Consider the following 16092-nt stretch of genomic DNA (forward strand, 5'->3'; position numbering starts at 1 on the left):
GCTTTCCTGTATATTTATTGCTAGTTTTAGAGATAGGAATGTTAGCATAAAAATGGAGGAAAGAGAAATAGCTTCAAAATATTTGCACACAATGCTTAGTTCTCAGAAGGAAATCATATGTGCCATGTTATCTCATTTAGGTTTAAAGAGTTAGCTGGTGTTCCCTCGGTTTTGCACTCCTATATAGTAAATGTAAGATTTAGAGCTAGGAATGTTAGCACAAAAACTGATGGAAAGGAGCTAGCTGCAAAATCTCTACACACAATTCTTAGATCCCAGAAGTAAATCATATTTGTCATGTTGTTTCTTTTAGGTTTAAGGAGTTAGCTGCTTTTCCCTCGGTTATGCATTGATAAGTGGTAAATGCTAGTTTTAGAGATAGAAATGTTAGCACAAAAACTGAGGGAAAAGAGAAGCTGCAAAATCTCTGCACAAAATGCTTAGATCTCAGAAGAAAATCATACGTGCCATGTTCTTTCATTTAAGTTTAAATAGTTAGAATCTATACCCTCGGTTATGCTTTCCTATATAGTAAATGCTAGTATTAGGGATAGGAATGTTAGCACAAAAACTGAAGGAAAGGAGATAGCCAAAAAAGCTCTGCCTTCAATGCTTAGTTCCCTAAAGTAAAGCACATGTGACATCCTCTTTCAAGAAGTTTCAAAGAGTTAGCTGCTGTACCCTCTGTTAATATTTCCTATACAGTAAAAGCTAGTTTTAGAGATAGGAATGTAAGCACAAAAACTGAAGGAAAAAGATAGCTGTAAAATCTCTGCACACAATGCTTAATTCTCAGAAGTAAATCATATCTGCCGTGTTGTTTCATTTAGGTTTAAAGAGTTACCTGCTATACCCTCGGTTATGGTTTTCTATATAGTAAATGCTAGTATTAGAGATAGGAATGTTAGCACAAAAACTGAAGAAAGGTAGATAGCTGCAAAATCTCTGCACACAATGCTTAGTTCCCTAAAGTAAAGCACATTTGACATCCTCTTTCAAGTAGGTTTAAAGAGTTATCTGCTATACCCTCGGTTATGGGTTCCTATATAGTAAATGCTAGTTTTAAAGATAGGAATGATAGCACCAAAACTGAAGGAAAGGAGATAGCTGAAAATCTCTGCACACAATGCTTATTTCTCAGAGGTAAATCATATGTGCCATGTTGTTTCATTTAGGTTTAAATAGTTAGGTGCTATTCCCTCGGTTATGCTTTCATATTTAGTAAATTTTAGTTTTAGAGATAGGAATGTTAGCACAAAAACTGAAGGAAAGGGGATATGTGCAAAATCTCTGCATTCAATGCTTAGTTTCTAAAGTAAATCACATGTGACATCCTCTTTCAAGTAGGTTTAAAGAGTTAGCTACTATACCCTCGGTTATGCTTTCTTATATTGTTGTAGAATTTAAGAGAAGTTCAATTATTTGAGTATAGAGAGGCCAGGACTCAGGAGTGATTTTTAGAAGGAAAAATTGTTTATTGACTGCTTGCTGTTCTCGGGAACTTCTCTTTGAATCCCGATCCCTGAACAAGATTTTCAAATGTCTTTTAAACCACGAGGAAAGACCAAATGGTTGCTTTGTTTCAGTTCTCAATAGGCTCCAATTAGCATATCTATCTTCCACATCTTAGGTAAGCTTTTAGCATGGACTTCAGACATTCTAGGTAAGCTTTTAGCATATTTACATTTTGCATTTCCCCTAAACACTTTAAGTTTATAGCCCTTGCATTGTTAAACTGTTTCCTGTGACTGGAGCCTGTAGTCATTGTCCCTAAGTGCAGGAATGCAGCCTCTTACCGTTCCACACCCACAGCCTTCAGCTTAGCTTATCTCTGAAAAGACAAAGAGCCTTCCCCCCCCCCCCCCCCCCCCCCCCCCCCCCATAGCCAACATCAATATAGTTAATGCTAGTTTTAAAGATAGGAATGTTAGCACAAAAACGGAAGGAAAGGAGATAGCTGCAAAATTTCTGCACACAATGCTTAGTTCTCAGAAGTATATCATATATACCATGCTTTTTCAGGTAGCTTTAAAGAGTTAGCTGCTATACCCCCGTTATGCTTTCCTATAGTGTAAATGCTAGTTTTAGAGATAGGCATATTAGCACAAACACTGAAGGAAAGGAGATAGCAGCAAAATCTCTGCACTCAATGTTTAGTTCCCTAAAATGAATCAAATGTGACATCCTCTTTCATGCAGGTTTAAAGAGTTATCTGCTATACCCTCGGTTATGGTTTCCTATAATGTAAATGCTAGTTTTAGAGATAGGAATGTGTGCACAAAAACTGAAGGAAAGGAGATAGCTGTAAAATCTCTGCACACAATGCTTAATTCTCAGAAGTAAATCATAAGTGCCATGATGTTTCATTTAGGTTTAAAGAGTTAGCTGCTAACTGGAAAATGACCTTGAATTGAAGGTTCGATGCGGATCAGTAGAATATCCCTGTCTACATACAATAATATGACTTTAAAATGCTGTTTGACCTAATGTAAGGGGGAAATAGAAAGGAGAAATGAGTTTATATGGCTATGAGTCTCTAAATAAAAAAGAGTCTGGAGGCTGTCAGAAGGATTTCCCTTATGCACAACTGAGCAGAGTCTAAGAGACAGATAAAGTAGATACAATCCCCAGGTATTGGTTCCTTTGAGGGCTCAAGGGACCCACGGGTTCTACGGTCATGGCAGATAGGGTTCACTGCCATGTCAGATGGCCCTTCTATGGAGCTGGTGTTTCTGCGTGATGAAACTGGACCCAGAGGGGATCTCTTTTCATAAGACTATCATGCTACTTTACTGGAATTGTAGTTGGTATTGGGGTTTAAGATATATTTAGGGGATTGAATCTTTTTAGTGATAATATGATAGCCAGGCCCTGAGCCTCAACAGACTCCAGCTTCTACAATCTGAATTATTGGACTCACCTCACTCAGCTAAGATGGAGTTGAAGAAAGGCAACCACCACACCATGGAGCCTAGAGAGCCTACAACTGAAAGCAGGAGGATTGCATCCAGTAACCATGTGGAATCTGAGCCTCCTCTTGACATAGAGGTGCAACGGACAGAACCAATCCAAGGACCTCAGAGAAAAGGTGGCAATGGAGTGGGAAAAGTGGACATGGTGGCTGTTGGGTATGGGGAATGGCAGGAAGAGATGAGATGTGGAGGCGCCTTTGAGACTTGGAGTTGCCCTGGATGGTGCTTCAGGGGCAATCACCGGACATTGTAAATCCTCCCAGGGCTCACTGGATGGAATGGGGGAGAGTGTGGGCCATGATGTGGACCAATGACCATGAGGTGCAGAGATACCCAGAGATGTACTTACCAAATGCAATGGATATGTCATGATGATGGGAGTGAGTGTTGCTGGGAGGGGGGTAGGGGTGGTGGGGTCGTATGGGACCTCATATTTTTTAATGTAATATTTTTAAAAAATCAATTAAAAAAAGTATTAAACTAAAAAAAAAAAGAGTTAGCTGCTATACCCTCGGTTATGGTTTCCTATATAGTAAATGCTAGTTTTAGAGATAAGAATGTGAGCACAAAAACTGAAGGAAAGGAGATAGCTGCAAAATCTCTGCAGAGAATGCTTACTTCTCAGAACAAAATCATATGTGCCATGTTGTTTCATTTAGGTATAAAGCGTTAGCTGCTACACCGTGGTTATGCTTTCCTATTTCGTAAACGCCAATTTTAGAGATAGGAATGTTACCACAAAAACTGAAGGAAAGGAGATAGGTGTAAAATCTTTGCACACAATGCTTAGTTCTCAGAAGTGAATCATATGCGCCATGTTGTTTCATTTAGGTTTAAAGTGTTAGCTGCTGTACCCTCGGTTACGCTTTCGTACATAGTAAATGCTAGTTTTAGAGATAGGAATGTTAGCACAAAAACAGAATTTAAGGATGAACATGCAAAATCTCTGCACATAATGCTTAGTTCCCTAAAGTAAAGCACATGAGACATCCTCGTCCAAGTGGGTTTAAAAAGTTAGTTGCTATACCCTCGGTTATTCTTTCCTATAGAGTAAATGCTAGTTTTAGAGTTAGGAATGTAAGCACAAAAAATGAAGGAAAGGAGATAGCTGCAAAATCTATGCACACAATGCTTATTTCTCAGAAGTACATCCTATGTGCCATGTTGTTTCGTTTAGGTTTAATGTGTTAGCTGCTAAAGCCTCTGTTATGCTTTCCTATATAGTAAATGGTAGTTTTAGAGATAGGAATCTTAGCACAAAAACTGAAGGAAAGGAGATATGTGCAAAATCTCTGCACTCCAGGTTTATTTCCTTAAAGTAAAGCATAAGTGACATCCTATTTCACGTAGGTTTAAAGAGTTAGCTGCTATACCCTCGGTTATACTTTCCTATATAGTAAATGCTAGTTTTTGAGATAGGAATGTTAGCACAAAAACTAAAGGAAAGGAGATAGCTGCAAAAGATCTGCACACAGTGCTTAGTTCCCTAAAGTAAAGCATATGTGACATCCTCTTTCAAGTACGTTTAAAGCGTTAGCTGCTATATACCCTTGGGTATGCTTTCCTTTAGAGTACATGCTAGTTTTAGAGATAGGAATGTAAGCACAAAAACTGAACAAAGGAGATAGCTGCAAAATCTCTGCACACAATACTTAGTTCTGAGAAGTAGATAATATTTGCCATGTTGTTTCATTTAGGTTTAAAGAATTAGTGGCTATACCCTCGGTTATGCTTTCATATATAGTAAATGCTAGTTTTATAAATAGGAATATTAGCACAAAAACTGAAGGAAAAGAGATAACCACAAAATCTCTGCACACAATGCTTAGTTTCCTGAAGTAAAGCACATGTGACATCCTCTTTCAAGTAGGTTTAAAAGTTAGCTGCTATACGATCGGTTATGCTTTCCTATATAGTAACTGCTAGTTTTAGAGATAGGAATGTTAGAACAAAAACTGAAGGAAAGGTGATATCTGCAAAATCTCTGCACACAATGCTTAGTTTTCAAGAGTAAATTATATGTGCCATGTTATTTCATTTATGTTTAAAGAGTTAGCTGCTACACCCTCGGTTATGCTTTCCGATTTAGTAAAAGCTAGTTTTAGAGATAAGAATGTTACCACAAAAACTGAAGGAAAGGAGATAGCTGCTAAATCTTTGCCCACAATGCTTAGTTCTCAGAAGTGAATCATATGTGCCATGTTGTTTTATTAGGTTTAAAGAGTTAGCTGCTATACCCTCCGTTATGCTTTCGTATATAGTAAATGCCAGTTTTAGAGAAAGAAATGTTAGCACAAAAACAGAATGAAAGGATATAGCTGCAAAATCTCTGCACACAATTCTTAGTTCTCAGAAGTAAATCAGATGTGCTGTGTTGTTTCATTTAGGTTTAAAGAGTTAGCTGCTATACCCTCGGTTATGCTTTCCTATATAGTAAATGCTTGTTTTAGGAATAGGAATGTTAGTACAAAAATTGAAGGAAAGGAGATAGCTGCAAAATCTCTGTACAAAGTGCTTAGTTCTCAGAAGTAAATCATATGTGCCATGTTGTTTCATTTGGTTTAAAGAGTTAGCTGCTATACCCTTGGTTATGCTTTCCTATTCAGTAAACGCTATTTTCAGAGATAGGAATGTTACCACAAAAACTGAAGAAAAGGAGATAGCTGCAAAATCTTTGCACACAATGCTTAGTTCTCAGAAGTGAATCATATGTGTCATGTTGTTTCATTTAGGTTTAAAGAGTTAGCTGCTATACCCTCGGTTATACTTTCTCCTATAGTAAATGCTAGTTTCAGAGATAGCAGTATTAGCACAAAAACTTAAAGAAAGGAGTTAGCCATATAATCTCTGCACACAATGCTTAGTTCCCTAAAGTAAAGCACATATGACATCCTCTTTCAAGTATGTTAAAACAGTTAGCTGCTATAGCCTCGGTTATGCTTTGCTATATAGAAACTGCTAGTTTTAGAGATAGGAATGTTATCACAAAAACTGAAGGAAAGCAGATAGCTGCACTGATATACCTTCGGTTATACTTTCCTATATAGTAAATGCTAGTTTTTGAGGTAGGAATGTTAGCAAAAAAACTGAAGGAATGGAGATAGCTACAAAATCTCTGCACACCATGCTTAGTTTTCAGAAGTAAACCATATGTGCCATATTGTTTCATTTAGGTTTAAAGAGTTACCTGCTATACCCTCGGTTATGTCTTTCAATATAGTAAATGCTAGTATTAGAGATAGGAATGTTAGCACAAAAAATGACGGAAAGGGAAAGCTGGAAAATCTCAGCACACAATGCTTAGTTCCCTAAAGTAAAGCACATGTGACATCCTCTTCCAAGTAGGTTTAAATAGTTAGCAGCTTTTCCCGCGGATATGCTATCCTATATAGTAAATGCTAGTTTTAGAGATACGAATGTTAGCACAAAAACTGAAGGAAAGGAGATACCTGCAAAATATCTGCACACAGTGATTAGTTCTCAGAAGTAGATCATATGTGCCATGTTGTTTCAATTGGATTTAAATTGTTAGCTGCTATACCCTCATTTATGCAGCCCTATATAATAAATGCTAGTTTTAGAGATGGGAATGCTAGTACAAAAACTGCAGGAAAGGAGATAGCCACAAAATCTCTCACTCAATGCTTAGTTCCCTAAAGTAAAGCATATGTGACATCCTCTTACAAGTAGGTTTAAAGAGTTAGCTGCTATACCCTCCGTTATGCTTTCCTATATAGGAAACGCTAGTTTTAAAGATACTAATGCTAGCACAAAAAATGAAGGAAAGGAGATAGGTGCAAAATCTCTGCACACAATGCTTAGTTCTCACAAGAAAATCATATATACCATGCTTTTTCAGGCAGGTTTAAAGAGTTAGCTGCTATATCCCCTGTTATGCTTTCCTAATGTGTAAAAGCTAGTTTTAGAAATAGGGATACTAGCACAAAAACTGAAGGAAAGGACATAGCCACGAAATCTCTGCACTCAATGCTTACTTCCCTAAAGTAAATTACATGTGACATCGTCATTCAAGTAGGTTTCAAGAGTTTGCTGCTATACACTCTGTTACGCTTTCCTTTACAGTAAATGTTAATTTTAGAGATAGGAATGTTAGCACGAAAACTGAAGGAAAGGAGATAGCTGCAAAATGTCTGCACACAATGCTTAGTTGTCAGAAGTAGGTCATATGTGCCATGTTGTTTCATTTAGTTTCAAACAGTTAGCTCCTATACCCTGGGTTAATCTCTCCTATATAGTTAATGCTAGTTTTAGGGATAGGAATGATAGCACAAAAAATGAAGGAAAGGAGATAGCTGCAAAATCTCTGCACACAATGCTGAGTTCTATGAAGTAAATCATATGTGCCTAGTTGTTTCAATTAGGTTTAAATAGTTACCTGCAATAACCTCAGTTATGCTTTCCTATATAGTAAATGCTAGTTTTAGAGATAGGAATGTTAGCACAAAAACTGAAGGAAAGGAGATAGCTGCAAAATCTCTGCACACAATGCTTATTTCTCAGATTGTAAATCACATGTACCATGCTTTTTCAGGTAGGTTTAAAGCGTTAGCTGCTATTCCCCCTTTTATGCTTTCCTATACTGTAAAAGCTAGTTTTAGAGATAGGAATGTTACCACAAAAACTGATGGAGAGGATATAGCCGCAAAATCTCTGCACTCAATGCTTAGTTCCCTAAAGTAAAGCACATGTGACATCCTGTTTCAAGTAGATTTAAAGACGTAGCTGCTATACCCTCGGTTATGCGTTCCTATAGAGTAAAAGCTAGTTTTAGAGATAGTTATGTTAGCACAAAAACTGAAGGAAAGCAGATAGCTGCAAAATCTCTGCACAAAATGCTTAGTTCTCAGAAGTAAATCATATGCGCCATATTGTTTCATTTAGGTTTAAAGAATTAACTGCTATACGTTCCGTTATGCTTTCGCACACAGTAAATGCTAGTTTTAGAGATAGGAATGTTACCACTAAAAATGAAAGAAAGGCGAGAGCTGCAAAATCTCTGCACAATGCTTATTTCTCAGAAGTAAATCATATCTAGCATGCTATTTTAGGTAGGTTTAAAGAGTTAGCTGCTATACCACCGGTTATGCTTTCCTATAGTGTAAATTCAAGTTTTAGAGATAGGAATGTTAGCACAAAAAATGAAGGAAAGGAGATAGCTCCAAAATCTATGCACACAATGCTTACTTCACAGGAGTAAAACATATGTGCCATGTTGTTTCAATGAGGTTTAAAAAGTAAGCTGCTATAACATCGGTTATGCTTTCCTATATAGGAAATGCCAGTTTTAGACATAGGAATGTTAGCACAAAAACTGAAGGAAAGGAGATAGCTGCAAAATCTCTGCACACAATGCTTAGTTCTCAGAAGTAAATCATATGTTCCATGATTTTTCAGGTAGGTTTAAAGAGTGACCTGCTATACCCACGGTTATGCTTTCCTATAGTGTAAAAGCTAGTTTTAGAGATAGGAATGTTAGCCCAAAAACTGAAGGAAAGCAGATAGCTGCAAAATCTCTGCACAAAATGCTTAGTTCTCAGAAGTAAATCATATGCGCCATATTGTTTCATTTAGGTTTAAAGAGTTGACTGCTATACGCTCCGTTATGCTTTCGTACACAGTAAATGCTAGTTTTAGAGATAGGAATGTTAGCACCAGAAATGAAAGAAAGGAGAGAGCTGCAAAATCTCTGCACACAATGCTTAGTTCTCAGAAGTAAATCATATGTAACATGCTATTTTAGGTAGGTTTAAAGAGTTAGTTGCTATACCCCCGGTTATGCTTTCCTATAGTGTAAATTCAAGTTTTAGAGATAGGAATGTTAGCACAAAAAATGAAGGAAAGGAGATAGCTCCAAAATCTATGCACACAAGGCTTACTTCCCAGGAGAAAAAGATATGTGCCATGTTGTTTCAATGAGGTTTAAAAAGTCAGCTGCTATACCGTCGGTTATGCTTTCCTATATAGGAAATGCCAGTTTTAGAGATAGGAATGTTAGCATGAAAACTGAAGGAAAGGAGATAGTTGCAAAATCTCTGCAGACATTGCTTACTTCCCAGGAGAAAAACATAAGTGCCATGTTGTTTCATTTAGGTTTAAAGATTTAGCTGCTTTACCCACGGTTATGCTTTCCTATATAGGAAATGTTAGTTTCAGAGATAGGAATGATAGCACAAAAAATGAAGGAAACGAGATAGCTGCAAAATCTCTACACACAGTTCTTAGGTCTCACAAGGAAATCATATGTGCCATGTTGTTTCATTTAGGTTTAAAGAGTTAGCTGCTATACACTCGGTTATGCTTTCCTATATAGGAATTGCTTGTTTCAGAGATAGGAATGTTAGCACAAAAACTGAAGGACTGCAGATAGCTGAAAATCTCTGCACACAATGCTTAGTTCTGAGAAGTAAATCATATGTGCCATGTTGTTTCAGTTAGGTTTAAAGAGTTAGCTGCTATACCTTCCGTTATGCCTTCCTATACATGAAATGCTAGTTTTAGAGGTAGGGAGGCTACCACAAAAACTGAAGGAAAGGAGATAGCTGAAAATCTCTGCACTCAAAGCTTAGTTCCCTAAAAGAAAGCACATGAGACATCCTCTTTCAATAGGTTTAAAGAGTTAGCTGCTATAAATCCGGTTATGCTTTCCTATAGTGTAAATGCTAAATTTGAGATAGGAATGTTAGCCCAAAAACTGAAGGAAAGGAGAATGCTGCAAAATCTCTGCACACAATGCTTAGTTCTCAGAAGGAAATCACATGAGCGATGTAGTTTCACTTAGGTTTAAAGATTAGCTGCTATACCCCGTGTTATGCTTTCCTATAGTGTAAAAGCTAGTTTTCGAGATAGGAATTTTAGCACCAAAACTGAAGGAAAGTAGATAGCCGCAAAATCGCTGCACTCAATGCTTAGTTCCCTAAAGTAAAGCACATGTGATATCCTCTTTCAAGTAGGTTTAAAATAGTTAGCTGCTATACCTCGGTCATGTTTTCCAATATAGGAAATGCTAGTTTTAGACATAGGAATGTTAGCACAAAAAAATATGGAAAGGAAATAGCTGCAAAATCTCTGCACACAATCCTTACTTCTCTGAAGGAAATCATATGTGCCATGTTGTTTCACTTAGGTTTAAAGAGTTAGCTGCTATACTCCTGGTTATGCTTTCCTAATGGGAAATGCTTGTTTTAGAGATAGGAATGTTAGCACAAAAACTGAAGGAAAGGAGATAGCTGCAAAATCTCTGCACACAATGCTTATTTCTCAGATGTAAATCACATGTACCATGTTTTTCAGGTAGGTTTAAAGAGTTAGCTGCTATTCCACCTGTTATGCTTTCCTATACTGTAAAAGCTAGTTTTAGAGATAGGAATGTTAGTACGAAAACTGATGGAGAGGATATAGCCGCAAAATCTCTGCACTCAATGCTTAGTTCCCTAAAGTAAATCACATGTGACACCCTGTTTCAAGTAGATTTAAAGACGTAGCTGCTATACCCTCGGTTATGCGTTCCTATATAGGAAACGCTGGTTTTACACATAGGACTGTTAGCACAAAAACTGAAGGAAAGGAGATAGCTGCAAAATCTCTGCACACAATGCTTAGTTCTCAGAAGTAAATCATATGATCCATGCTTTTTCAGGTAGGTTTAAAGAGTGAAATGCTATTCCCCCAGGTATGCTTTCCTATAGTGTAAATGCTAGTTTTAGAGATAGGAATGTTAGCAAAAACCTGAAGGAAAGAAGTTAGCCACAAAATCTCTTCACTCAATGCTTAGTTCCCTAAAGAAAGCACATGTGTCATCCTATTTCAAGTCGGTTTAAGAGTTGGCTGCTATACACTCTGCTTCGCTTTCCTATATAGTAAATGGTAGGTTTAGCACAAAAACTGAAGGAAAGGAGATGGCTTCAAAATCTCAGCACACAATGCTTAGTTCTCAGAAGTAAATCATATCTGCTATGATGTTTCATTTAGGTTTAAAGAGTTAGCGGCTATACCCTCGGTTATTCTTTCATACATAGGAAATGCAAGTTTTAGAGACAGGAATCTGAGCAGAAAAATTGAAGGAAAGGAGATAGCAGCAAAATCTCTGCACACAATGCTTAGTTCTCAGTAGTAAATCATATGTACCATGCTTTTTCAAGTAGGTTTAAAGAGTTAGCTGCTATACCCCCGGTTATGCTTTCCTATATTGTAAATGCTAGTTTTAGAGAAAGGAATGTTAGCACAAAACCTGAAGGAAAGGAGATAGCTGCAAAATCTCTGCAGACATTGCTTACTTCCCAGGAGTAAAACATATGTGCCATGTGTTTTCATTTAGGTTTAAAGAGTTAGCTGCCATACCCTCGGTTATGCTTTCTTATATAGGAAATGCTATTTTTAGAGGTAGGTATGTTAGCACAAAAACTGAAGGAAAGGAGGGAGCTGCAAAATCTCTGCACACAATGCTTAGTTCTTGGAAGGAAATCATATGTGCCATGTTGTTTCATTTAGGTTTAAAGAGTTAGCTGCTATACCCCAGGTTATGCTTTCCTATAGTGTACATGCTAGTTTTAGAGATAGGAATGTTACCACAAAAACTAAGGAAAGGAGATAGGTGCAAAATCTCTGAACAGAATGCTTAGTTCCCAGAAGTAAATCATATGTGCCACGTTGTTTCATTTAGGTTTAAAGAATAGCTGCTATAACTTTGGTTATTCTTTCCTATATTGGAAATGCTTATTTTAGAGATAGGAATGTTAGCACAAAAACTGAAGGAAAGGAGATAGCTGCAAAATCTCTGCACACAATGCTTAGTTCTCAGATGTATATCATATGTGCCATGATGTTTCATTTAGGGTTAAAGAGTTAACTGGTATACCCTCACTTATGCTTTCGTACATAGTAAATGCTTCTTTTACTGATAGGAATGTTAGCACTAAAAATGAAGGAAAGGAGATAGCTGCAATATATCTGCACACAATGCATAGTTCTCAGAAGGAAATCATATGTGCCATGTTGTTTTATTAAGGTTTAAAGACCATACTGATGATGCAACTGGAAAATGACCTCATACGGAAGGTTCAACGCGGATCATCGGAATATCCCTGTCTACATAAAATAACATGACCTTAAAATGCTGTTTGACCTCATGTAAGGGGAAATGGAAAGGAGAAATGAGTTTATATGGCTACGAGTCCCTCTAAAAGAGTCTGGAGTCTGTCAGAAGGATTGACTTATGCACAACTGAGCAGAGTCTGAGAGACAGATAATGCAGATACAACCCCCAGATATCGGTTCCTTCGAGGGCTAAAGAGACCCATGGGAGTTATGGTCATGGCCGATGGGGTTAACTACCACGTCAGATGGCCCCTCTTTGGAACTAGTGTTTATGTGTGACGAATCTGGACTCAGATGGGATGTCTCTTCATAAGACTTTCATGCTAATGTGCTGGAGGTGCAGTAAGTGTCGGGGTTTAAGATATATTTAGGGGATTTGAATCTCTGGACTGACAATGTGATAGCCAGGTCCTTGAGCCTCAACAGACTCCAGCACCTACAATCTGACTTATTGGGCTCACCACACTCAGCTAGGATGGAGTTGAAGAAGGACAACCACCACACCATGGAGACTAGAGTGATTACAACTGAAAGTGGGAGGATTGCATCCAGCATCCATGTGGAATCTGAGCCTCATCTTGACATAGAGGTGCAATAGACACAACCAATCCAATGGCCACATAGAAAAGGTGGCATTGGATTGAGAAAAGTGGACATGATGGCTGATGGGTATGGGGAAAGGCAGGAAGAGATGAGAGGTGGAGGCGCCTTTGGGACATGGAGCTGCCCTGGATGGTGCTTCAGGGGCAATCACAGGACATTGTAAATGCTCACAGGGCCCACTGGATGGAATGGGAGAGAGTGTGGGCCAAGGTGTTGACCGCTGACCATGGGGTGCGGGGTTGCCCAGAGATGTACTTGCCTAATGCAATGGATGTGTCATGATAATGGGAGGGAGTATTGCTGGGGGGGCAGATATGGGGTGGGGGTGATAGGGTTCAATGGGACCTCATATATATATATTTTTTTAATGTAATATTATGACAAAGTCAATAAATAAAAGTTACCTGCTATACCCTCGTTTAAGCTTTCCTATATAGGAAATGCTAGTTTTAGAGATAGGAATGTTAGCACAAAAACTGAAGGAAAGGAGATAGCTGCAAATTCTCTGCACACAATGCTTAGTTCTCAGAAGTAAATCATTTGTGCCATGTTTTTTCATTTAGGTTTAAAGAGTTAGCTGCTATACCCACGGTTATGCATTCCTATAGTGTAAATTATAGTTTTAGAGATAGGAATGTAAGCACAAAAACTGAAGGAAAGGAGATAGCTGCAAAATCTCTGCACACATTGCTTACCTCTCAGAAGGAAAACATAAGTTCCATGTTGTTTCATTTAGGTTTAACGAGTTAGCTGCTATACCATCGGGTGTGCTTTCCTACTTAGGAAATCCTAGTTTTAGAGATAGGAATGTTAGCACAAAAACTGAAAGAAAGGAGATAGCCACAAAATCTCTGCACTCAATGATTAATTCCCTGAAGTAAAGCACATGTGACATCCTCTTTCAAGTAGATTTTAAGTGTTAGCTGCTATTCCCTCGGTTATGCTTTATTATATAGGAAATGCTAGTTGTAGAGATAGGAACGTAAGGACAAAATCTGAAGGAAAGGAGATACCTGCAAAATCTCTGAACACAATGCTTAGTTCTCAGAAGTAAATCATATGTGCCATGTTGTTTCATTTAGGTTTAAAGAGTTAGCTGCTATACCCTCAGTTATGTTTTCCTATATAGTAAATGCTAGTTTTAGAGATAAGAATGTTAGCACAAAAACTAAAGCAAAGGATATAGCTGCAAAATCTCTGCACATAATGCTTACTTCTCAGAAGTAAAACATATGTGCCATGCTGTTTCATTTAGGGTTAAAGAGTTAGCTGCTATACCCTCGGTTATGATTTCCTATATATAGTAATTGCTAGAATAAGTATAAGAATGTTAGCACAAAAACTGAAGGAAAGGAGATAGCTGCAAAATCTCTGCACACAATGCTTAGTTCTCAGAAGTAAATCATATGTGGCATGTTGATTCATTTAGGTTTAAAGAGTTAGCTGCCATACCATCGGTTATGCTTTCCTATATAGAAATGCTAGTTTTACAGATAGGAATGTTAGCACAAAAACTGAAGGAAAGTAGATAAGTACAAAATCTCTGCACACAATGCTTAGTTCTCAGAAATAAATCATAGGTACCATGCTTTTTCAGGTACGTTTAAAGAGCTAGGTGCTATACCCCCGGCAATGCTTTCCTACAGTGTAAATTAAGTTTTAGAGATAGGAATGTTAGCAGAAAAACTGAATGAAAGGAGATACCTGCAAAATCTCTTCACACATTGCTTAGTTCTCAGAAGTAAATCATATGTACCATGCATTTTCAGGTACGTTTAAAGAATTAGCTGCTATACACCCGGTAATGCTTTCCTATAGTGTAAAGACTAGTTTTAGAGGTAGGAATGTTAGCACAGAAACTGAAGGAAAAGAGATGACCACAAATCTCTGCAATCAATGCGTAGTTCTCTAAAGTAAACCACATGTGACAACCTCTTTCAAGTAGGTTTATAGAGTTAGCTGCTCTATCCCCGGTTATGCTTTCCTATAGTGTATATGCTAGGTTTAGAGAGAGGAATGTAATAAAAAAAAACTGAAAGAAAGGAGATAGCTGCAAAATCTATGCACACAATGCTTAGTTCTCAGAAGTAAATCATATGTTTCATACTTTTTCAGTAGGTTTAAAGAGTGAGCTGCTATAACCCCAGTTATGCTTTCATATAGTGTAAAAGCTACGTATAGAGATAGGAATGTTAGCACAAAAACTGAAGGAAAGGAGATAGCTGCAAAATCTCTGCACACCATGCTTAGATATCAGAAGTAAATCATATGTAGCATGATTTTTAGGTAGGTTTAAAGAGTTAGCTGCTATAGCCCCGGTTATGCTTTCGTATAGTGTAAATGCTAGGTTAGGGAGAGGAATGTTAGCACAAAAACTGAAGGAAAGGAGATAGCTGCAAATTCTGCACACAGTGCTTAGTTTTCAGAAGTAAATCATATGTGCCATGCTGTTTCATTTAGGTTTAAAGAGTTAACTGCTATGCCCTCAGTATTGCTTTTGTTTATAGTAAATGCTGTTTTTAGAGATAGGAATGTTAGCACCAAATCTGAAGGAAAGGAGATAGCTGCAAAATCTCTGCACACAATGCTTAGTTCTCAGAAGTAAATCATATGTGCCATGTTGTTTCATTTAGGTTAAAAGAGTTAGGTGCCATACCCGCGGTTATGCTTTCCTAGAGTGTAAATGCTAGTTTCAGATATAGGAATGTTAGCACAAAAACAGAAGGAAAGGAGATAACTGCAAAATCTCTGCACACAATGCTTAGTTCTCAGAAGCAAATCATATGTGCCATGTTGTTTCATTTAGGTTTAAAGAGTTAGGTGCTTCACCCTCGGTTATGCTTTCCTGTATGGGAAATGCTAGTTCTATAGATACGAATGTTAGCACAAAAACTGAAGAAAAGGAGATAGATGCAAAATTTTTGCACACAATGCTCAGTTCTCAGAAATAAATCATATGTGCCATGTTGTTTCATTTAGTTTAAACAGTTGGGTGCTATACCCACGGTAATGCTATTCTATAGTGTAAATGCTAGTTTCAGATATAGGAATGTTAGCAAAAAAACTGAAGGAAAGGAGATAGCTGCAAAATCTCTGCACACAATGCTTAGTTCTCAGAAATAAATCATGTTTGCCATGTTGTTTCATTTATGTTAAAGAGTTAGGTGCTATACCCGTGTTAATGCTTTCATATGTTGTAAATGCTAGTTTTAGACATAGGATTGTTAGCACAAATACTGAAGGAAAGGAGATAGCTGCAAAATCTCTGCACACAATGCTTAGTTCTCAGAAGTAAATCATATGTGCCATGTTGTTTCATTTAGGTTTAAAGAGTTAGGTGCTTTAGCCTCTGTGCTGCTTTCCTATATAGGAAATGCTAGTTTTAGAGATACGAATGTTAGCA

The sequence above is a fragment of the Dasypus novemcinctus genome, chromosome 30 (genome assembly GCF_030445035.2).
Source record: "Dasypus novemcinctus isolate mDasNov1 chromosome 30, mDasNov1.1.hap2, whole genome shotgun sequence".
Lineage (NCBI taxonomy): Eukaryota > Metazoa > Chordata > Mammalia > Cingulata > Dasypodidae > Dasypus > Dasypus novemcinctus.